At 47.1% G+C, this 25,095-nt stretch overlaps 1 protein-coding gene across 3 annotated transcripts in view; it reads right to left on the bottom strand.

The window, feature by feature from the left end:
* TSPAN9 (tetraspanin 9) overlaps window positions 1–25,095 on the bottom strand; it is a 704,002-nt gene that overhangs the window by 653,099 nt on the left and 25,808 nt on the right. For 2 of the 3 annotated variants that reach the window (XM_063928461.1, XM_063928462.1), the window contains exon 1: window positions 5,974–6,321. The exons of the other annotated variant lie outside the window; for it this stretch is intronic. The gene's annotated coding sequence lies outside the window, so the exon portion shown is untranslated. Of the gene's footprint in view, window positions 1–5,973; window positions 6,322–25,095 lie in introns of those variants that run through there. 3 annotated transcript variants of the gene reach the window in all.

The raw sequence follows: 25,095 nt of genomic DNA on the forward strand, positions 1-25,095 counted from the left end.
CAGGAAATGTAGGAATCGACCCAGTTGAATTTCCACCGTCGGGCCTTACTGGCCTCGCACCACGCAACATATTTTCGCCAATTGCGGTGATAATGTTTTTGCGGTTACATCCTTCCTGGCTTTGATCAGGATAGGGATGACTTCATCCGGAATGCCTTTTTCCCTTCAGGATCCGGCGTTCAACCGCCATGCCGTCAAACGCAGCCGCGGTAAGTCTTGGAACAGACAGGGTCCTTGCTGGAGCAGGTCCCTTCTTAGAGGTAGAGGCCACGGATCCCCCGTGAGCATCTCTTGAAGTTCCGGTTACCAAATCCTTCTTGGCCAATCCGGAGCCACGAATATAGTGCTTACTCCTCTCCATCTTATCAATCTCAGTACCTTGGGTATGAGAGGCAGAGGAGGGACACATACCCTGACTGGTACACCCACGGTGTTACCAGAGCGTCTACAGCTATTGCCTGAGGGTCCCTGGACCTGGCGCAATACCTGTCGAGTTTTTCCCAACGGTTTATAATCATGTGGAAGACTTCTGGGTGAAGTCCCCACTCTCCCGGGTGGAGGTCGTGCTGAGGAAGTCTGCTTCCCAGTTGTCCACTCCCGGAATGAATACTGCTGACAGTGCTATCACATGATTTTCCGCCCAGCGAAGAATCCTTGCAGCTTCTGCCATTGCCCTCCTGCTTCTTGTGCCACCCTGTCTGTTTACGTGGGTGACTGCCGTGATGTTGTCCGACTGGATCAACACCGGCTGACCTTGAAGCAGAGGTCTTGCTAAGCTTAGAGCATTGTAAATGTCCCTTAGCTTCAGGATATTTATGTGAAGTGATGTCTCCAGGCTTGACCATAAGTCCTGGATATTCCTTCCCTGTGTGACTGCTCCCCAGCCTCGCAGGCTGGCATCCGTGGTTACCAGCATCCAATCCTGAATGCCGAATCTGCGGCCCTCTAGAAGATGAGCACTCTGCAACCACCACAGGAGAGACACCCTTGTCCTTGGATATAGGGTTATCCGCTGATGCATCTGAAGATGCGATCCGGACCATTTGTCCAGCAGATCCCACTGAAAAGTTCTTGCGTGAAATCTGCCGAATGGGATTGCTTCGTAGGAAGCCACCATTTTTACCAGGACCCTTGTGCAATGATGCACTGTTTTTAGGAGGTTCCTGACTAGCTCGGATAACTCCCTGGCTTTCTCTTCCGGGAGAAACACCTTTTTCTGGACTGTGTCCAGAATCATCCCTAGGCACAGCAGACGTGTCGTCGGGATCAGCTGCGATTTTGGAATATTTAGAATCCACCCGTGCTGTTGTAGCAGTATCCGAGATAGTGCTACTCCGACCTCCAACTGTTCCCTGGACTATGCCCTTATCAGGGGATCGTCCAAGTAAGGGATAATTAAGACGCCCTTTCTTCGAAGAAGAATCATCATTTCGGCCATTACCTTGGTAAAGACCCGGGGTGCCGTGGACAATCCAAAAGGCAGCGTCTGAAACTGATAGTGACAGTTCTGCACCACGAACCTGAGGTACCCTTAGTGAGAAGGGCAAATTTGGGACATAGAGGTAAGCATCCCTGATGTCCCGGGACACTATATAGTCCCCTTCTTCCTGGTTCGTTATCACTGCTCTGAGTGACTCCATCTTGATTTGAACCTAAGTGTTCAAAAAAATTTTTTAGAATAAGTCTCACCTAGCCTTCTGGCTTCAGTACCACAATATAGTGTGGAATAATACCCCTTTTCTTGTAGTAGGAGGGGTAATTTAATCATCACCTGCTGGGAATACAGCTTGTGAATTTTTTCCCATACTGCCTCCTTGTCGGAGGGAGACCTTGGTAAAGCAGACTTCAGGAGCCTGCGAAGGGGAAACGTCTCGACATTCCAATCTGTACCCCTGGGATACTACTTGTAGGATCCAGGGGTCCTGTACGGTCTCAGCGCCATGCTGAGAACTTGTCAGAAGCGGTGGAACGCTTCTGTTCCTGGGAATGGGCTGCCTGCTGCAGTCTTCTTCCCTTTCCTCTATCCCTGGGCAGATATGATCTTATAGGGACGAAAGGACTGAGGCTGAAAAGACGGTGTCTTTTTCTGCAGAGATGTGACTTAGGGTAAAAACGGCGGATTTTCCAGCAGTTGCCGTGGCCACCAGGTCCGATGGACCGACCCCAAATAACTCCTCTTCCTTTATACGGCAATACACCTTTGTGCCGTTTGGAATCTGCATCACCTGACCACTGTCGTGTCCATAACAGCTTCTGGCAGATATGGACATCGCATTTACTCTTGATGCCAGAGTGCAAATATCCCTCTGTGCATCTCGCATATATAGAAATGCATCCTTTAAATGCTCTATAGTCAATAAAATACTGTCCCTGTCAAGGGTATCAATATTTTTAGTCAGGGAATCCGACCAAGCCACCCCAGCTCTGCACATCCAGGCTGAGGCGATCGCTGGTCGCAGTATAACACCAGTATGTGTGTATATACTTTTTATGATATTTTCCAGCCTCCTGTCAGCTGGTCCTTGAGGACGGCCCTATCTATAGACGGTACCGCCACTTGTTTTGATAAGCGTGTGAGCGCCTTATCCACCCTAAGGGGTGTTTCCCAACGCGCCCTAACTTCTGGCGGGAAAGGGTATACCGCCCATAATTTTCTATCGGGGGGAACCCACGCATTATCACACACTTTATTTAATTTATCTGATTCAGGAAAAACTACGGTAGTTTTTTCACATCCCACATAATACCCTCTTTTGTGGTACTTGTAGTATCAGAAATATGTAACACCTCCTTCATTGCCTTTAACGTGTGGCCCTAATAAGGAATACGTTTGTTTATTCACCGTCGACACTGGATTCAGTGTCCGTGTCTGTGTCTGTGTCGACCGACTAAAGTAAACGGGCGTTTTAAAAACCCCTGACGGTGTTTCTGAGACGTCTGGACCGGTACTAATTGTTTATCGGCCGTCTCATGTCGTCAACCGACCTTGGAGCGTGTTGACATTATCACGTAATTCCCTAAATAAGCCATCCATTCCGGTGTCGACTCCCTAGAGAGTGACATCACCATTACAGGCAATTGCTCCGCCTCCTCACCAACATCGTCCTCATACATGTCGACACACACGTACCGACACACAGCACACACACAGGGAATGCTCTGATAGAGGACAGGACCCACTAGCCCTTTGGAGAGACAGAGGGAGAGTTTACCAGCACACACCAAAAACGCTATAATTATATAGGGACAACCTTATATAAGTGTTTTCCCTTATAGCATCTTTTTTATATATTTCTAACGCCAATTTAGTGCCCCCCCTCTCTGTTTTAACCCTGTTTCTGTAGTGCAGTGCAGGGGAGAGCCTGGGAGCCTTCCCTCCAGCCTTTCTGTGAGGGAAAATGGCGCTGTGTGCTGAGGAGATAGGCCCCGCCCCTTTTTCGGCGGCCTCGTCTCCCGCTCTTAACGGATTCTGGCAGGGGTTAAATATCTCCATATAGCCTCCGGAGGCTATATGTGAGGTATTTTTAGCCAAAATAGGTATTCATTTGCCTCCCAGGGCGCCCCCCTCCCAGCGCCCTGCACCCTCAGTGACTGCCGTGTGAAGTGTGCTGAGAGGAAAATGGCGCACAGTTGCAGTGCTGTGCGCTACCTTTAGAAGACTGAGGAGTCTTCTGCCGCCGATTCTGGACCTCTTCTTACTTCAGCATCTGCAAGGGGGCCGGCGGCAAGGCTCCGGTGACCATCCAGGCTGTACCTGTGATCGTCCCTCTGGAGCTGATGTCCAGTAGCCAAGAAGCCAATCCATCCTGCACGCAGGTGAGTTCACTTCTTCTCCCCTAAGTCCCTCGTTGCAGTGATCCTGTTGCCAGCAGGACTCACTGTAAAATAAAAAACCTAAGCTAAACTTTTCTAAGCAGCTCTTTAGGAGAGCCACCTAGATTGCACCCTTCTCGGCCGGGCACAAAAATCTAACTGGCTTGGAGGAGGGTCATAGGGGGAGGAGCCAGTGCACACCACCTGATCGGAAAGCTTTACTTTTGTGCCCTGTCTCCTGCGGAGCCGCTATTCCCCATGGTCCTTTCAGGAACCCCAGCATCCACTAGGACGATAGAGAAATAATATGTGCAGAGAGAGTTAGATTTGGGTGGGCCATGTTCAATCTGCAATCTAATTTGCAGTGTAAAAATAAAGCAGTCAGTATTTACCCTGCACAGAAACAAAATAACCCACCCAAATCTAACTGTCTCTACAAATGTTATATCTGCCTCCCCTGCAGTGCACATGGTTTTGCCCAATTGCTAAAAAAAATTCCTGCTGCGATCAACTTGGAATTACCCCCAAGATACCATTCATATCTTTTAGTGTGGAGGCACCAGCGATGAACGATGCGGGGCCCCGTGCTCGCTCATCGCTGATGCCCCGTCGGCTGTGCATGCAGGCCAATATGGACGATCTCGTCCATATTTGCCTGCAGTTCTATGGAGCCGTGTGACGGGGGGAGTGAAGAAACTTCACTCCCCACGTCACTGCTCCCCCGCCGCCGGGTCGCCCGTCGGCCGTATCCGGCGTTGGGCAGCTTGGCGGCGGATCGGACAGTGTGTAGGGCCTATTAGTACATCTGGCCCTAAAATCATTACTCTGCACTTCAAATAACTAGATAGATAGATAGATAGATAGATAGATAGATAGATAGATAGATAGATAGATAGATAGAGATGCAGCATAGGAACCAGCTGTAGTCTAAACAGTAAGCTTAATTAAAACATTAATCTCAGTTTTAAACAATGAACACCCTTTGTACTCGTAGTGTTTATAAGGTGCCTTTATTGTTTCATCCTTTCTACGTCCTAAGTCCAATGAGGAGGATGTATTAGAAGCAGTGAGTGAGAAACTTGTATTTGCCCACATCAACAATATGTACAGTACATGCTGCTGGTATGGTATCTGTCAATCTATAAAACACAGGAAACAGTTCAGAGGAGGAAGAAGAATGTCTCCTATAATAAGATGTGCGTAATGCAGGTCATTGGCTCTACAGCTGTTGCTGAACAACATATCCCAGCATGCTCTTGAAGACTACTGTCTACCTATTATGTAATCTCAGAAGCTACACGTATTTATTATAAAGAAAATGTTTCCTTATGTGTGTGCGTATATATATATATATATATATATATATATATATATATATATATAAACTTTCTTTCTATCTATTGCACACATATTCTTTTGATAACAACTATCCTAGGAAATAAGAGACAGTTAATACCATACTATACTGTAAATAGTATATGCCTCAAACCCTGCAAACATAGTATAAGTGACCTTATTACTGCCATTCTACAACAAACTTACAGTATATGACCTGTCCTTCTCCGGCTGTTGTGGAACTACAAGTCCCAACAGTACACCATTACATGACATTCTACTGCAACTTTTGAGCCAGAGTTTACATTACAGAACAGGCAACACATTTGGCATTGTTACGTAAATACCTTTAATCTACATTTGCATCTAAGACCATAAAGTGGATAAAATAAAGAAAACGAACACCAACAAGCGATGCAGGCTCCGCAGCACATTGTATTCGTCAGCGTACATGTTTATTACATGTACAGGCGCAATATTTGCATTACATGCTAATAATACATGAAAACAATCTTTGACTCAAGAGGGTATAAACTATTTGTAACGCAATCCAAGACTACAATCATGTATCACCATTATGACAATGAGCAAAACACAGACTTTTGTAAGGAAACACTAAAGGGGGATGTATTAAACTGCATTCCTGAGCTTGCAGACTCTCAGCTGAGTTACATACAAACCTTTGTCATTTCTGTGACATTAATGGTCTTTTACCAGCAAACATATACCATATAATTATAGCTGAGGAGCCTGTGTGGACGGGCAGATCTGACTGATCTACAGTACACAGACAATTTTACTTACAGAAAAAATATATGTACTCACCAGAGTGCAGAATTCTTATCCCAGGACGCAGACTTGGGGAGGGGACAGGATCCCAGAGAGGAAATGCAGTGACTTCAGCAAATAGCGAGAGGGGGGTGAGAGAAGCAGCTTTTATATGTGAAAAGAACACGAAAATAAGATGAATTGTGTTAGCAGACTCCTAAATGAAACACTCAGTTGTTGCAGTGAGTCACTGGCTTGCTAAGGAGAGGAAATGGATGAGGGGGGGGAGAGATGGAGCAACAGGCAGGAGCTTTGGCACTGAAAAAAAAAAAGTGCAGCCACATTGGGATTCAGTTACAGTGTAGCAGCAGCAGGATCAGTAAGTAAGAGCTCCGCCTCTTCTTGTGACTGAACACCTATGTGCTCCTTCCTCCTCCATGTCTCTCTCTACACATCAAGCCCTGCCTTCCCAGAGCAACCCCTCCTATCCTGGCTGCAACTGGAGAACTTTCTTGTAATGACAAGGCCAGCAGTCCCTCTCAGCAGCACTAACACACACATTCCCTAAAGATTAAAAGCATTTTAGGATCAAAAAAACTGCCTTCAGCCAGGAAATAAACAAAGCACTGGTTCGTAGCTTTTCCATAAAGTGTACAATTATTATACCATGAGCGCGGTGCTGCAGAAACAGTCTACGCTGGCTGGCAACAAAGTATTATTCTAAAAAATATTTTGGCAAAAATATTTAACTTTTTCTACCCATTCTATTTACATAGGAATCTCTGGTCTATTTCAGGTTTTGCTGTAGATCCACAAAATTAAATCCCCCCCCCCACTCCCCACCCCCTGATATAAATGTTCTTTCTTATTTCGCCCAAAAAATATTTCCTTGTGTTTAAATTGGAATGTCTTTATGAATTAATTATGTAGATTTTCTTTTTCTGGGATGCTAAATAAACATAGTGTGCAAAACTTCAGGCCGTGTATTTAATGGGGGAATCCCTGGAACGTTTATTAGATATTTATAAACGGCTGCGAAGTTTCAGGATTTGACAGAGATTTGGCTGTTTGTGGCAGCGGAGAGAAAATGTTCCAAATGACTGATGGTAACTTTTACCCGATGTAATGTCCGGCATTGTGTGGGGAGACCTGTGCCAGCTCTTGGAATAAATTATGTTACCATATACATCAAGTTGGGGAGAGTAAACTATATGTTACCTATTTCACATCGCAATGACGGGTCGCACCCGGGAATTGGAAACGGGTCCTTCACGGGTGCGACCCGGCATTGGACCCTTACAGGCTTCCTGACATGGCAATGTGCCTGTTTTGGATTGCCATCGGGGACGGGGACCGTGGCCGCATTGGAACGGGTGCTGTGCTGGGAGATGAGATGTGCAAACGGGACGCAGTTAATTTCCCAACTGTCGGAATCCAGACATCCATTGAAATGCTGGCGGTCGAAATCTACACTTGGGTGGTGGTCCACGCGAGGGGGAATAGATTAGTGTGGGTGCCACCGGGCCCGAAGCATGGCGAGCAGACATGCTGCTCTCAAACTCTGGATTCCGGCATCGGTATTTCGACCGACGGGTTACCAACAGTCGGGATTTCATACCGATTCTGTCCAAAACAGTGGAGGTACACATTACAGGCAGGCCTGGCGACAGGGGGGTACAAAGGGTACCCCCACACCGCGCCCCGAGGCTTTGAGGGGCCCAAGGCATACTTGCCTACTTTTGAAAACTAGTTTCAGGGAGATTGTAGGTGTAAGCAGAATGCAGCGTGTTATGCTCCACCCAAAGGGCGTGTCTAGCTCCACCTATGGGGGTATCAATATTTTTGTCTCACCCAAAATGGTTGCCTCCATATGGGACACAATAACCTTGAAAAATGGATTTTAAGGGGGCAGCATTTACAGTAAATCTAGTTTTTACAACAAATCTGCTAACACATGATAAGCTTAAACAATGCCATACAACACCCAAAATGAGCACCACAGACTATGTAATGGTTACCATTGCTGGATCATGGCACTGAAGTCATGGGTTTAAATCCTACCATGGCCCTAACTGTGTGGAGTTTGCATATTCTCCCATTGCTTGGGTATCCTCAGGGTACTTCCGGTTTGCTGGTGGTATATTTAATTAGGCTCTCCGTTAATTGGATCCCAATAAAGTTTACCCTAGATTGAATGTGTGTGTGTGTGTGTGTGTGTGTGTGTGTGTGTGTATGTGTGTGTGTGTGTGTGTGTGTGTGTGTGTACATGTGGTAGGGAATATAGAGTGTAAGCTCCACTGGGGCAGGGACTGATGTGAATGGCCAAATATTCTCTGCAAAGCGCTGCGGAATGTGTGTGCGCTATATAAATAACTGGTAATAATAATAATAATAATAATAATAATAATAATTAAAAAAATAAAACTGCATTTAAAATGTAAACATCATATCTGTCTACACAACCATTGAAAAGCAATTTCACATAAAATGGATGCAGGGAGTGACTTAACAAGCCATGTTTAGGGACATCCATGCTTGAAAACAGGGCGTGACATCACATTTGCTCTAAAAAACAACCTATAAAATCACCTGTGCTCAAGCAAGACTATCCTTAAAACATGGATTTTCAGGGGGCAGCGTTTAAATCAAGCTTCTACAATAGACCTGGTAACACATGACAGGCCTAAACAATGACGTAGACCATCCCTATCCTAACCCTCACCCTAGTATCCTAACCATAAACATTAACCCTAACACCCTGTCCCTGGACCTAATACCCTAACCCATCCGTCATTCCAAACCTCTCCCTTACCATAACCCCTAACCTTAATATCTTAAATCAAAACGCTAAATCAACCCTAATATCCTATCCCTATCCCTATAACACTGACACAATCTTATACGGCTGACCCTATACCTATAACGCTGACCCTATACCTATACAGCTGACCCTATACCTGCAACGCTGACCCTCTGCAACGCTGACCCTATACTATAACACTGGAAATGCTCCCCCTAGGATGACTGTCTGACAGCTTGGGCTTGCAGGTGGTTGTGCAGTACAGTAAGGGATTTGTCAGTAAAAACTGAGTTTACACTCAGCACCCACTTTATTGTTTTTTCTTAAGCCAAGCCCCGCCCTCCCTAGCCCAGGCACCATGCATCCAATCCTTGAAGCGGGTTTACCTTACATTTTAAACAGGCCGCCACTGCTGTGCTGCTGCTGATGTGGCCACCGCTGGCGAAACTGCCATTGCCGCTTCTGCCATGCATGCAGACAGCCTCTCCTGGCTCTGCTCACTGTTATGCGGCCACCGCTACACAAACCCCGGGGTGGCTAGCATTTAAGTAAAATGACGTCACATGCCGTGACATGGCCCATGCAGACACCGCCCTCGGCACTTCTGGACTGGCGCATGCGCAATCCACACTTTCACAGGGCAGTGCTGAAGAAGATTTGCGGGGCAGCGGGAGGCTCATGCAAAATCCGGGAGCCTTCCGCTGGAGGGTAGGCAAAGCTGATACAAACAGAGGTCACCTACACACACAGGGGTCAGTGCCACCCTACACACAAACAAACAGAGGTCACCTACACACACGGGTAAGTGCCACCGTACACGCACACATACAAACACAGGGGTCACCTACACACACACACACACACACACATTGGTCAGTGCCAGCACACGCACACACATACACACAGAGGTCACCTACACACACATATACACACACAGGGGTCAGTGTCATCCCACGCAAACACATACACACAGTGGACACCTACACACACACAGGGGTCAGTGCCATCCCACACACATACACATACACAGGGGTCAGTGTCTTCACACGCACACACATACACAGAGGTCTCACACACACACACACACACACACACACACACACACAGGTCAGTGCCAGCCCACGCACAGACATACACACAGAGGTTACCTACACACACACACACACACACACACACACACACACACACACACACACACACACATTGGTCAGTGCCAGCACACGCACACACATACACACAGAGGTCACCTACACACACACAGGGGTCAGTGCCAGCCCACGCACACACATACACACAGAGGTCACCTACACACACACAGGGGTCAGTGCCAGCCCACGCACACACATACACACAGAGGTCACCTACACACACATATACACACACAGGGGTCAGTGTCATCCCACGCAAACACATACACACAGTGGACACCTACACACACACAGGGGTCAGTGCCATCCCACACACATACACATAAACAGGGGTCAGTGTCATCACACGCACACACATACACACATAGGTCACTTACACCACACACACAGGGGTCAGTGCACACACAAAGAGGTCACACACATACACACAGAGGTCAATGCCAGCCCCCCCCCCCCCTACTGGTCAGTGAAAGCCCACAAGCACACCACACTACACTACACAGGACAGTGGCAGCCTACACACAGTGGCAGCCTATGGAGCTGCTGATGTAGAGCCACATACACTGACCTTAGGACCGGCCATTCCTCCTCCTTCTTCAGCCTCTCCTCTGAGCTCCCAGCTGCCCCGGGCCGTCAAACTCCCCCATAGATCAGAGCTGCTTCCGCGTAAGCTCCCCCAGCCATCACTCCGCCTCCTGGATGTCCTGCAGCTGCCAACATGAGAGGAGAGAGGGGGAGGGATCCGCCGCTGTTTCCTCGGCGTCTGGAGAGGGAGCTGTGTTGTAAATGCTCTCCATGGTGGCTGGCCCCTCACAGGCTCTAGTGGGCTGATCGGATGTGACTCTCCTGCCAAGCTCCGCCCACATTGCGGCCGGACTCGCGCATGCGCGGCCGGATTTTAAAATGGGGCTGCGGAATTCCGGGGGATTGGGAGGACTATGCGGGGCACCGGGGTACAGATCGGTAAAACGGGAGACTCCCGCAGAATGCGGGAGTGTCGGCAAGCATGGCCCAAGGTGTAAGGGGCACTAGCAGCATAATGTAATAATACTTTTACATTTACAGTAAAAACATATTACGCGGGGGCACGCACACCTGGATGCATGTAAAAAATAAGAATTTACTTACCGATAATTCTATTTCTCGTAGTCCGTAGTGGATGCTGGGGACTCCGTCAGGACCATGGGGTTTAGCGGCTCCGCAGGAGACAGGGCACAATAATAAAAGCTTTAGGATCAGGTGGTGTGCACTGGCTCCTCCCCCTATGACCCTCCTCCAAGCCTCAGTTAGGATACTGTGCCCGGACGAGCGTGCATAATAAGGAAGGATATTGAATCCCGGGTAAGACTCATACCAGCCACACCAATCACACCGTATAACCTGTGATCTGAACCCAGTTAACAGTATGATAACAACGAAGGAGCCTCTGAAAAGATGGCTCACAACAAGAATAACCCGATTTTTGTAACAATAACTATGTACAAGTATTGCAGACAATCCGCACTTGGGATGGGCGCCCAGCATCCACTACGGACTACGAGAAATAGAATTATCGGTAAGTAAATTCTTATTTTCTCTAACGTCCTAAGTGGATGCTGGGGACTCCGTCAGGACCATGGGGATTATACCAAAGCTCCCAAACGGGCGGGAGAGTGCGGATGACTCTGCAGCACCGAATGAGAGAACTCCAGGTCCTCCTCAGTCAGGGTGTGCCCCTGACCAAGTAGCAGCTCGGCAAAGTTGTAAAGCCGAGACCCCTCGGGCAGCCGCCCAAGATGAGCCCACTTCCTTGTGGAATGGGCTTTTACTGATTTTGGCTGTGGCAAGCCTGCCACAGAATGTGCAAACTGAATTGTACTACAAATCCAGCGAGCAATCGTCTGCTTAGAAGCAGGAACACCCATCTTGTTGGGTGCATACAGGCTAAACAGCGAGTCAGATTTTCTGACTCCAGTCGTCCTGGAAACATATATTTTCAGGGCCCTGACAACGTCAAGTAACTTGGAGTCCTCCAAGTCCCTAGTAGCCGCAGGTACCACAATAGGTTGGTTCATGTGAAAAACAGAAAACACCTTAAGGAGAAATTGAGGACGAGTCCTCAATTCTGCCCTGTCAGAATGAAAAATTAAGTAAGGGCTTTTATATGATAAAGCCGCCCATTCTGACACACGCCTGGCTGAAGCCAGGGCTAATAGAATCTTCACCTTCCATGTGAAATATTTTAATTCCACAGTGGTGAGTGGATCAAACCAATGTGACTTTAGGAAACTCAAAACAACATTGAGATCCCAAGGTGCCACTGGGGGCACAAAAGGAGGCTGTATATGCAGTACCCCTTTTACAAACGTCTGAACTTCAGGCACTGAAGCCAGTTCTTTTTGGAAGAAATTCGACAGGGTCAAAATTTGAACCTTAATGGACCCTAATTTTAGGCCCATAGACAGTCCTGTTTTCAGGAAATGTAGGAAACGACCCAGTTGGAATTCCTCTGTAGGGACCTTCTTGGCCTCACACCACGCAACATATTTTCGCCAAATGCGGTGAAAATGTTTTGCGGTTACATCCTTCCTGGCTTCGACCAGGATAGGGATGACTTCATCTGGAATGCCCTTTCAGGATCCGGCGTTCAACTGCCATGCCGTCAAACGCAGCCGCGGTAAGTCTTGGAACAGACAAGGCCCCTGCTGGAGCAGGTCCTCTCTTAAAGGTAGAGGCCCCGGTTCTTCCGTGAGCATCTCTTGAAGTTCCGGGTACCAAGTCCTTCTTGACCCATCCGGAACCACGAGTATCGTTCTTACTCATCTCCTTCTTATGATTCTCAGTACTTTTGGTATGAGATGCATAGGAGGGAACACATACCCTGACTGGTACACCCACAGTGTTACCAGAGCGTCCACCGCTATTGCCTGAGGGTCCCTTGACCTGGCGCAATATCTGTCTAGTTTTTTGTTCAGGCGGGACGCCATCATGTCCACCTTTGGTTTTTCCCAACGGTTTACAATCATGTGGAAGACTTCCCGCTGAAGTCCCCACTCTCCCTGGTGGAGGTTATGCCTGCTGAGGAAGTCTGCTTCCCAGTTTTCCACTCCCGGAATTAACACTGCTGAGAGTGTTATCACATGATTTTTCGCCCAGCGAAGAATCCTTGCAGTTTCTGCCATTTCCCTCCTGCTTCATGTGCCGCCCTGTCTGTTTACGTGGGCGACTGCCGTGATGTTGTCCCACTGGATCAATACCGGCTGACCTTGAAGCAGAGGTCTTGCTAAGCTTAGAGCCTTGTAAATTGCCCTTAGCTCCAGTATATTTATGTGGAGAGAAGTCTCCAGACTTGATCACACTCCCTGGAAATTTTTTCCTTGTGTGACTGCTCCCCAGCCACTCAGGCTGGCATCCGTGGTCACCAGGACCCAGTCCTGAATGTCGAATCTGCGGCCCTTTCATAGATGAGCACTCTGCAGCCACCGCAGAAGAAAACACCCTTGTCCTTGGAGACAGGGTTATCCGCTGATGCATCTGAAGATGCGATCCGGACCATTTTCCCAGCAGATTCCACTGAAAGGTTCTTGCGTGAAATCTACCGAATGGGATCGCTTTGTAAGAAACCACCATTTTTCACAGGACCCTTGTGCAATGATGCACTGATACTTTTCCTGGTTTTAGGAGGTTCCTGACTAGCTCGGATAACTCCCTGGCCTTCTTCTCCGGGAGAAAACATCCTTTTCTGGACTGTGTACAGAATCATTCCTAGGAACATTACACGTGTCGTCGGAAAAAGCTGCGATTTTGGAATATTTAGAATCCACTCGTGCTGTCGTAGAACTACTTGAGATAGTGCTACTCCGACCGCCAACTGTTCTCTGGACCTTGCCCTTATCAGGAAAGCGTCCATATTTCTTTTAGGAAGAATCATCATTTCGGCCATTACCATGGTAAAGACCCGGGGTGCCGTGGACAATCCAAACGGCAGCGTCTGAACTGATAGTGACAGTTCTGTACCACGAACCTGAGATACCCTTGGTGAGAAGGGCAAAATTTGGACATGTAGGTAAGCGTCCCTGATATCCAGTGACACCATATCGTCCTGGTTCGCTATCACTGCTCTGAGTGACTCCATCTTGATTTGAACCCTTGTATGTAATTGTTCAAATCTTTTAGATCTCACCGAGCCGTTTGGCTTCAGTACCACAATATAGTGTGGAATAATACCCCTTCCCTTGTTGTAGGAGGGGTACTTTGATTATCACCTGCTGGGAATACAGCCTGTGAATTTTTTCCCAATACTGCCTCCCTGTCGGAGGGAGACGTTGGTAAAGCAGACTTCAGGAACTTGTGAGGGGAAGACGTCTCGAATTTCCAATGTACACCTGGGATACTACGTGTAGGATCCAGGAGTCCACTTGCGAGTGAGCCCACTGCGTGCTGAAACTCTTGAGATGACCCCCCACCGCACCTGAGTCCGCTTGTATGGCCCCAGCGTCATGCTGCGGACTTGGCAGAAGCTGTGGAGGACTTCTGTTCCTGGGAATGGGCTGCCTGCTGCAGTCTTCTTCCCTTTCCTCTAACCCTGGGCAGATATGACTGGCCTTTTGCCCGCCTGCCTTTATGGGTACGAAAGGACTGAGACTGAAAAGACTGTGTCCTTTTCTGCTGAGATGTGACTTGGGGTAACAAAAGTGGATTTTCCAGCTGTTGCCATGGCCACCAGGTCCGATGGACCGCCCCTTTATACGGCAATACTTCCATGTGCCGTCTGGAATCTGCATCACCTGACCACTGTCGTGTCTATAAACATCGTCTGGCAGATATGGACATCACATCTACTCTTGATGCCAGAATGCAAATATCCCTCTGCGCATCTCGCATATATAGAAATGCATCCTTAAAATGCTCTATAGTCAATAAAATATTGTTCCTGTCAAGGGTATCAATATTTTCAGTCAGGAAATCCGACCAAGCCCCCCCAGCGCTGCACATCCAGGCTGAGGCGATTGCTGGTCGTAGTATAACACCAGTATGTGTGTATATACTTTTTAGGATATTTTTCAGCTTCCTATCAGCTGGCTCCTTGAGGGCGGCCGTATCTGGAGACGGTAACGCCACTTGTTTTTATAAGCGTGTGAGCGCCTTATCCACCCTAAGGTGTGTTTCCCAACTCGCCCTCACTTCTGGCGGGAAAGGGTATACCTCCAATAATTTTCTATCGGAGGAAACCCACGTATCATCACACACTTTAATTTATCTGATTCAGGAAAAACTACAAGTAGATTATTCCCACCCTACATAATACCCTTATTTGTGGTACTTGTAGTATCAGAAATATGTAACACCTCCTTCATTGCCCTTAACATGTAACGTGTGGCCCAAAAGGAAAATACGTTTGTTTCTTCACCGTCGACACTGAAGTCAGTGTCCGTGTCTGTGTCGACCAACTGAGGTAAATGGGCGTTTTTACAAGCCCCTGACGGTGTCTGAGACGCCTGGACAGGTACTAATTTGTTTGCCGGCCGTCTCATGTCGTCAACCGACCTTGCATCGTGTTGACATTATCACGTAATTCCTAAATAAGCCATCCATTCCGGTGTCGACTCCCTAGAGAGTGACATTACCAATACAGGCAATTTGCTCCGCCTCCTCACCAACATCGTCCTCCTACATGTCGACACACACGTACCGACACACAGCACACACACAGGGAATGCTCTGATAGAGGACAGGACCCCACTAGCCCTTTGGGGAGACAGAGGGAGAGTTTGCCAGCACACACCAAAAATGCTATAATTATACAGGGACAACCCCTTATACAAGTGTTTTCCCTTATAGCATTTTCACATATGTAATCATATCGCCAAATAAGTGCCCCCCCTCTCTGTTTTAACCCTGTTTCTGTAGTGCAGTGCAGGGGAGAGCCTGGGAGCCTTCCTCACAGCAGAGCTGAGCAGGAAAATGGCGCCGTGTGCTGAGGAGAATAGGCCCCGCCCCCTAAAACGGCGGGCTCTTCTCCCGGAGTTTGTGAGATCTGGCAGGGGTTAAATACATCCATATAGCCTCAAGGGCTATATGTGATGTATTTTAGCCATAAAAAAGGTATAATACATTGCTGCCCAGGGCGCCCCCCCCAGCGCCCTGCACCCTCAGTGACCGCTGGTATGAAGTGTGCTGACAACAATGGCGCACAGCTGCAGTGCTGTGCGCTACCTTATGAAGACTGAAAGTCTTCTGCCGCCTGTTTCTGGACCTCTGGACCTCTTCAACTTCGGCATCTGCAAGGGGGGTCGGCGGCACGGCTCCGGGACGAACCCCAGGGTGAGACCTGTGTTCCGACTCCCTCTGGAGCTAATGGTGTCCAGTAGCCTAAGAAGCAAATCCATCCTGCACGCAGGTGAGTTTACTTCTCTCCCCTAAGTCCCTCGTAGCAGTGAGCCTGTTGCCAGCAGGACTCACTGAAAATAAAAAACCTAACTTAAACTTTTATTCTAAGCAGCTCAGGAGAGCCACCTAGATTGCACCCTTCTCGGCCGGGCACAAAGATCTAACTGAGGCTTGGAGGAGGGTCATAGGGGGAGGAGCCAGTGCACACCACCTGATCCTAAAGCTTTTATTATTGTGCCCTGTCTCCTGCGGAGCCGCTAAACCCCATGGTCCTGACGGAGTCCCCAGCATCCACTTAGGACGTTAGAGAAATTAGTTTAATAGTACAGTAGCAGTGGAAACCGTAACCCCCGGGTCCCGGCAGTCCCTGTGTTTGACCTGTGATGTGCAGTGTGACGCACAACGCTACACTCGGCACCGCCCACCCGCCCTTCCCTGTTTGTCCCTGCCTGCTGTGGTGTCACATCCTCCTTTGAGGAACAGGCAGGCTGTGGGCAGACCAGTCCAGGAGAAAGGGTGCAGCACAGCAGCGGTCTGAAAGACAGAGATATCAGTGTACCGGGCTCCAAGATTCCTGTTGCCAGCCCTGATTACAGGAAATGCACACAATAGGTGATGGGTGATGCAGAGTTGTACATGTTTCAATCATATCTCCACATGTGGCCCGAGGGGCGGAACTGTGTTATCCTGTAAGCATAGTCAGGGTCGCACTGGCCCACAGGGGTACCAGGGATACCACCGGTTGGCCCCACTGCCTGAGGGCCCACTCCTTCCTCTAAGGATCAGGTTCCAGACTGTGCACTTGTATTATACATGGTAGATATTGACAATGCTAAATTCCTTTGTCGTATAAACAACCCTTTATGAAGTCTAAGAACACTGTACGCTGTTTACTTAAGAAGTACCGTACGGGTACGCTGGTTGCGTAACGATCGCTCAGCCGTAGGCGAGACGCTCAAGCGTCACGTTCGCTCACGGCCCAGCGATCACAGGACAGCACGTTAAATGGCTTTTGACTAACGTAATGATTCGCTATGGCGTAGCAGACGCTCGAGACCACGAGGAGATCACCAGCGGCGCAGACGCTCACAACGCTATACCTTTTAACAATGAAATACACAGAATACCTTAATGTGAATACAGGGTGTAAGTGTAACCTTGTGTAACCTGACTAACTACAAAGCTGCTTGAGCGTCACCGACGCTCAAGTGAACACTTAACACTATAGAAAATACACAGATACTGGTTTAGGTTCCAAAGCCTATTAATTGTATTATATCTAATATATTTGTAAAAGGGGATAACAGTACAAATGATACACTACAATATAACAGAGACTTCCTAACCACAGAACTAAACAATAAATACAAAAAGACAATACTACACTGACCTAAATGTAATACAATACAATACTATCTAATACAATACAATACTAGCCTAGTCTAGGGGAGATATGGGAGAACATAACAGGGAGAGAGAGAGAGAGAGATGAGAGAAATTGGCTCACAGAAAGACAATGATTACGGAGAGAAACTTACGCACAAAGGGTATGATCGCCTGCGCCTCGATATCCAGCTCCCGGCTATCAGCAGATAACCGTTGATGAGAGAGTGAGAGTTGGATATGGTCGGCCTGCCTATTTATGCCCCACACACAATGCAATCTCATGGTCCTACAATCCCATTGTCCATTGGCCGAAGGAATTCGGCCCTGCATCATAACAAAAGGTCATAGGGTGATTCATACAGGTGGGCTGTGACGATTTCCAACAGCTCAGGTGGGTGGGAAACTGGGTTTCCCGCCGCATACCTGAGTATGTGTAAATAATAGAAATGGACATAAACTTCTTATGTCCATAACTATTCGCACGAGCGATTAATACGCTCCAAACCAACACCGGAATATTACTAATTAAATACTCTTCCGATGGGTACCAAACACGGCTGTATGATTCCTGTCAGACCCTTCGTACAATACAAAGAGGGATTCCTTTAAACAGGGACCTTCTATTTTAACCAAACTTTCAGAATCTATCAAGGGGACCATGATCTACAAACTACATTAATTGTGAACATTTGTAACGAATGAGTCGCACGCTACGACTACATAAACTCTACCGTAAATACGCATACCGCGCCTGCGAGTGCACGCTATCGCGGGTATGCGCCTTCACGGGAGAGCGTACGCATGCGCAGCGCGGACCAGTGTGCGGTGCAAATATGGCAACGTGCATAGAGACATTTTTCTGACTTTGACAGTCCACCCTTTGGCAGTCAATAATAACTGCCACCTTCTAAAATATTTAAGGAGAAAAATGTAAGTCAGGGGTTAATTGATTTCCATGGTTGGGTAGGGGAGAAGAGTGGAGTAGGTGTGAAGAGGGTATGACCTAGTGAGAAAGCGGAAGCATGTGTGTATGAGTCCATGTTTGGAGGGTCATGTATCATCGTGCCGTACGTGTGGTAAATCAAGCTTCGAGGTATTGCGAAGTATACATTTGAATTCCTTCTTATCCTGTGGTACAGGTCTGTGGATGGGCTGTCAAACTCTACCGAGCTCATTTCGGCTGTGGTTGTAACAAAATGGGGATGCACATTTTAGTTGATGATACATGAATGGGGGAGGTATGTGGTTGCTGATATCTGTGCCTGTATTCCCTATCGTCTATGTGTGTCGTTACCTGAGGGTTGTAGAGATGAAGATAAAGAACACTTACGAAAAATGCAATGATATTCTATGTCGGGGAAATGTACATCTGTTGTTGAAGTTGTGTTCGGTATCTGTTGAGAGTCGTCTTCTTTGCGCTGTTTTGCTCCTTAGGCATGAGCAACAAGCTTTGTCAGTGCCATCAGATTTACAAAAATGTTGGGCTAGCGTGAGTTTAAAAATACTAGGGAAACTGGGGATCCATGGCAAAGTTCATCAAGTGTCCATATTTAAAGTTGTCAAATCTTCTTCTTTGGTGCTTGTCTGTTGTCTGTATAGCGTCTCGTCAACTTCCTCGTCCAAAGGGGGTCTTTGTATCTTGGAGAAAAGCAGAAAAACAGGTGAAAGAAACGGACCGTATAATCGCATTTTCATCACATTCTGGTTTCTATCATTGGGTCATAAATCAAATCCAGGTTAATTACAGTTTCCTCGCTCCTCAAGCTCATCACTCTTGTACTTTGTTTGCACCTCATTAAAGCCTGCCCGCATCTAAATATCAATCCAATCGATATAACAACACCCAAGATACATAGGAGAAACTTTCCAACATCCATTATGACTCCTTGAGCCCAGTCTCCTAAACCGGAGAACCAATTTCGCGGGTTCAACCATGACACCCAACCAGTCAGCTCATTACCTACAGCAGCAAGGGTGAGATTGTGTTTGACGAAATTCCCACTTTAATTGCAGAATATCGTCCATCTTTTGGTCTATGACCTCTACCGGATCCTCGGTGCTATTTGTGATATACGTGCAACACTTTATGCCGTACTGTGTTGCCAATGTAACACAATATCCGCCTGTTACTGCTGTAAGATAATTAAGAACCATCCTATGCTGAACTAGTTCTGTTTTGTAAGCTTGAAGTTCTCTTCCAGTGTATCTAAACGTGTCATCATACATTTCAGTGATATTATCTAACAAATTGGCGAGTGCGGAAATGTATCTATAATTCATCACACCTCGAGCGGTACGAGTGAAATCTAACGCTACCAGAACCTGAATCCCGGTGGATTCATGGATAAGATCAGAGGCCGGATGCTCTAACCTTTCTGACAGCTGTCTTTTAACTCGGTGCTCGTAATGAGTGTGAGTATAAGGAGCTTGGGCACCACGGTGTATGTCCTTCATTTTGTCATTTTTTTTTTTTCATTTTTTTTCTCATTCATTTTCATTTGGTGGAGCTTCAAACTAGGAGGGCTGGAGATGTTAAACCTCCGATCCACCGGTCTCCCACCACTTAGCTCAAGTACCTCCCCTAACGTTAAAGGAAATGGTACTAGCCCCGATTTGCTGTGACCCTGAGGTACTTGAGAGCATACCCAACAATCTGTTTGGTTTAACACGTTACCCACTAAGGAGTGATAGTCACTCAATGGATGCCGGTCCATATGGATATTAAAACTAGATTGGCATTTCTTTATGCATCCATCTTCAACCAGATTATCACAGAGCCTACAGATACAATTTTCTTCAGCTAACAATCCATCACAATTTCTTCTATCGGATCGTTTTCTGATACTTGCCTTTGCTTGTTGGTTTGGTTGATCTTGGAAAACTACGCCTCCATCATCATAATCGGAACCCATTCCAGAACCTCTCTCGACCTCTATGGTACTCTCGCCGGAACAGACTGCTCTGGTCAACATCATGGTTAACATCAAAATCCGGATCACAGTCTCTTGGGGCAAGTCCATCTTTGAGGAGGAAATAGAGAAGAATGAGAAGGGGGAAAAAGAAATTTTTAAGGGAGAGGGGCTGGGAAGTGGAGAAAAACAATAAAAGGGAGAGGGGAGTCGACAGCTGCTTTCGATCTTCAAGGCTCAGGTGCCACCTCAGTCCTCCTGGAACAGACACTCCAGTGATACAACCTCTACCGTCTGTTCCTTATCACGGGACTTCTCTGGATCAGCAACCTTTTTGCAGTGGGATGAATGGACCCAAGTCTCTCTCTCAGCAACCTTCAATGCTGTGGTGCTAGTCAATAAGACCTGGTATGGTCCTTCCCATCTATCAATAAGACAACCTGAGCGTAGAAAATTTCGTATCATTACATAATTCCCAGGTTCAATGTCATGACAATTACTATCTGGTAAATCAGGAATCACCAACTTCAGATTATCATTTTGATTCCTCAACTGTTTACTCATGTTAATTAAGTATTTTACAGTTACTTCATTGTTACATTTCAAATCATCCTGAGGGTTAATCATGACATGCGGTTGTCGACCAAACAAGATTTCAAAAGGAGACAGATTAAGAGGGGACCTGGGAGTGGTTCTGATGCTATACAAAACAATGGGTAAAGCTTCTGGCCACGTCAATCCTGTCTCTGTCATTACTTTACTCAATTTATTTTTAATAGTGCTGTTCACTCTTTCGACCTTCGCGCTCGCCTGTGGACGGTACGGAGTGTGCAGCTTGCTATCGATACCCATTAATTTACACATTCCTTGAAAGACATCACCTGTAAAATGGGTACCCCTATCACTTTCGATGATTCTAGGGATACCATATCTACATACAAATTCCTGCACAATTTTCTTAGCTGTAAACATAGCGGTATTTGTAGCTGCTGGAAATGCTTCGACCCAATTCGAGAAAACATCTATACAGACAAGTACATATTTCAAATTTCGACATGGGGGTAATTGAATGAAGTCAATTTGTATTACCTGGAAAGGGCCGCCGGCAGGTGGGATATGGGATGGTTCTGTAGGTATTGCTTTTCCAATATTCTTTCTCAGACAGGTAAGGCATGACATTGCTCTTTTACTCGCATGAGAGGAGAATCCTGGGGCGCACCAGTATGCTCTTACCAATTTGCACATCCCCTCCCTGCCTAGATGAGTCAGCCCGTGAGCTGCTTCAGCCAGACATGGAAGGTATGCCCTGGGGGCCACCGGTTTACCATGTCCATCCGTCCAGAGCCCTGAGGACTCCTGGCCATATCCCTTTGCCTTCCAGACTGCTCTTTCCTGTGTGGAACACAAATTCTGCATCTCACACAACTTCTGTGTGTTGATGGTATTAAATACCATCAGTTGTGTGGTGTCTGTCTGTATGGGGGTAGCAGCTGCAAGCTTTGCGGCTTCGTCTGCTCGGCTGTTACCAAGGGATACTGGGTCTTGGCTATATGTATGTGCTTTACATTTGATAACAGCCACTCTGTCGGGTTCCTGTATCGCTGTTAGAAGCCTTTTTATATGAGCTGCATGCGCTATCGGTGTGCCAGCTGCCGTCATGAAATTTCTGAGCCGCCATAGGGCTCCGAAATCATGGACTACCCCGAACGCGTATCTGGAATCGGTGTAGATATTGGCAGACTTACCCTTAGCCAATTCACATGCTCTGGTTAGGGCGACCAGTTCAGCAACCTGGGCTGAGTGAGGTGGGCCTAGCGGTTCCGCTTCTATGGTGTCTTGGTCATCTACGACTGCGTATCCAGTACACAAGTCTCCCGAGTCTGACTGTCTATGACAACTACCGTCCGTGTAGAACGTGAGTTCTGCATCTTCCAGTGGATTGTCACTGATGTCAGGCCTTGCGGTAAAATTTTGGGTCAAATATTCCATACAATCATGTGTATCTTCCTTTGCATTAAATCCTCCTTCCCCATCACTCTCACCTTCCACCCTTTGTGTCTGACCAGGCACACCTGGAAAAATGTTGCAGGGTTTAATGCACTGCATCTCCTTATGGTGATGTTTACTGGGGCCATTAATGCCAATTCCCATCTCGTAAACCTTGCTGATGAGACGTGTCTGGTTTGGGCAGAATTCAATAAGGCAGATACCGCATGCGGTGTATGGATTGTGAGGTTGTGGCCTAGCACGACATCTTCGCTTTTTGTCACTAGCAATGCTATCGCCGCAACGCTACGCAAGCATGTGGGGAGGGATCGCGCTACCGTATCTAGCTGAGCGCTGTAATATGCAACTGGCCTGCTGGCATCACCGTGTTTTTGTGTTAGCACACCTGCTGCGCACCCAGCACTTTCTGTTCCGTATAGTTCAAAGGGTTTCCCATAGTCTGGCATACCTAGTGCTGGTGCCTGCGTTAGGCATTGCTTGAGTCTCTCAAATGCTGTTTCAGATTCGTCTGTATGCGAAATCCGATCAGGTTTGTTTGAAGAGACCATTTCCTGCAAAGGTAGCGCCAATATGGAAAACCCTGGGATCCAATTACGGCAATACCCACACATTCCTAGAAACGTCCTGATCTGTTGCTGGGTTTGTGGCAGTGTCATGTCTCTAATGGCTTGGATTCTATCAGCGGTCAGGTGTCTCAGTCCTTGTGTTAGACAGTGTCCCAAATATTTTACCTTAGTTTGGCATAATTGTAACTTGTCTTTGGAAACCTTGTGACCTGTGTCTGAAAGATGAAACAGGAGCTGTTTCGTATCCTTCAGGGAAGCTTCCAATGAATCAGAACACAGTAGTAGATCATCCACGTACTGTATCAACACTGATCCACTCTCCGGTTGGAAAGACTGTAAACAATCATGCAAAGCCTGAGAAAATATACTTGGACTATCTATGAAACCTTGGGGTAACCGAGTCCACGTGTATTGGACTCCTCTGTATGTGAATGCAAACAAATATTGGCTGTCAGGGTGCAGAGGTACCGAAAAGAATGCGGAGCAGAGGTCAATAACAGTGAAAAATTTGGCAGTGGGAGGAATTTGCATTAGGATGACAGCTGGATTAGGCACTACGGGGAACTGACTCTCAACTATTTTGTTAATCCCCCTTAGATCCTGCACTAGCCTGTAACCCCTCCCCCCACTCTTTTTAACAGGGAAGATGGGACTATTTGCTGTGCTGGACGTTCTTACTAGAATGCCCTGTTGTAGCAAGCGCTCTATTACGGGAAAAACTCCTAACTCCACCTCTGGCTTCAGAGGATACTGTGGGATTTTTGGAGCTATCCTACCATCTTTTACTTGTACAACTACTGGAGCTACATTTGCCATTAATCCAGTGTCCTGTCCATCTTTTGTCCAAAGTGACTCTGGTATCTGAGATGTCATCTCTTCTACTTGGGATGGATTCCTATTTGTCATAATGGAATGTGACATTAATTTTGATGGGGAGTCTAACATGTCTCGTACTTCCTGAGCGTGATTCTCAGGGATGTCCAAGAATACACCTTCAGGAGTACAATAAATGACGCAACCCATTTTACATAGTAAGTCTCTACCCAGGAGATTAGTTGGTGCCGATGCAGCCAGCAAAAAGGAATGCTTGGTATGCAAAGGCCCTATTGTAATCTCGGCTGGTTTGCTAACAGGGTAGTGCTGGACTACTCCTGTTACTCCCATGGCTGGAATTGTCCTACCAGTGGTTCTCATGCCCACTGTCGAATTTATCACTGACTTGGCCGCCCCTGTGTCTACAAGAAAGTTTAAAGTTTTACCAGCTACATTGATTGCAATCTCTGGTTCGCTTCCAAGACTAGCAATCAACTTAACTGGGTGCAGATTACAGGTATGGCCACACCCCTATTGGGTATGCTGACCTCCCTGAATCCCGCTGGCAGCGACTACTTGTGCGGGGGTTAGCTGGGAACTACCAGAGGCATGCCAATCTCTGTTCGGGGGATATCTTTTTGTTTCCCCTGTATGTGGCTCAAAACTCCGCCTCTGTGGACCCTGCTCCCAATGTCGTGTGTCGTGTCGTTGTCTAGGGGGTTGAAAAGATCTTTGTACATTCTTTGTTCTACATTCTCGTGCAAAGTGTCCCGGTCTGTTACAAGAAAAACATGTTATTACACTTGCCTTACCCACAGGATTCGGTGGTACATACGCAGGCTGCCTTGTGGTCAGCGCCTGTATACTTACGGACATCAACTTATCACTTTGCGACTCCCTGTGCCTAGTGATGTTTCTGTCGTGATCAATAGCAGCCTCTCTCAATGTGGACACTGACAGACCTCGCCAGCATGGTTGCGTGGTCTGTACCCTAGCTTTTAATGTTTCTTTCAAACCATCCATCAGTACAGATACTGCTACTTCTCGATGGTTTGGGTTGGTCTTAATGTCTTCTATACCAGTGTACTTTGCCATTTCTAATAGTGCCCGGTGAAAATATTCTGTTGCCGTTTCGGACTCCTTTTGCTTAATGGAAAATATTTTATTCCATTTAACAACGG

This window comes from Pseudophryne corroboree, chromosome 6 (assembly GCF_028390025.1).
Source record: "Pseudophryne corroboree isolate aPseCor3 chromosome 6, aPseCor3.hap2, whole genome shotgun sequence".
Taxonomy (NCBI): Eukaryota; Metazoa; Chordata; class Amphibia; order Anura; family Myobatrachidae; genus Pseudophryne; species Pseudophryne corroboree.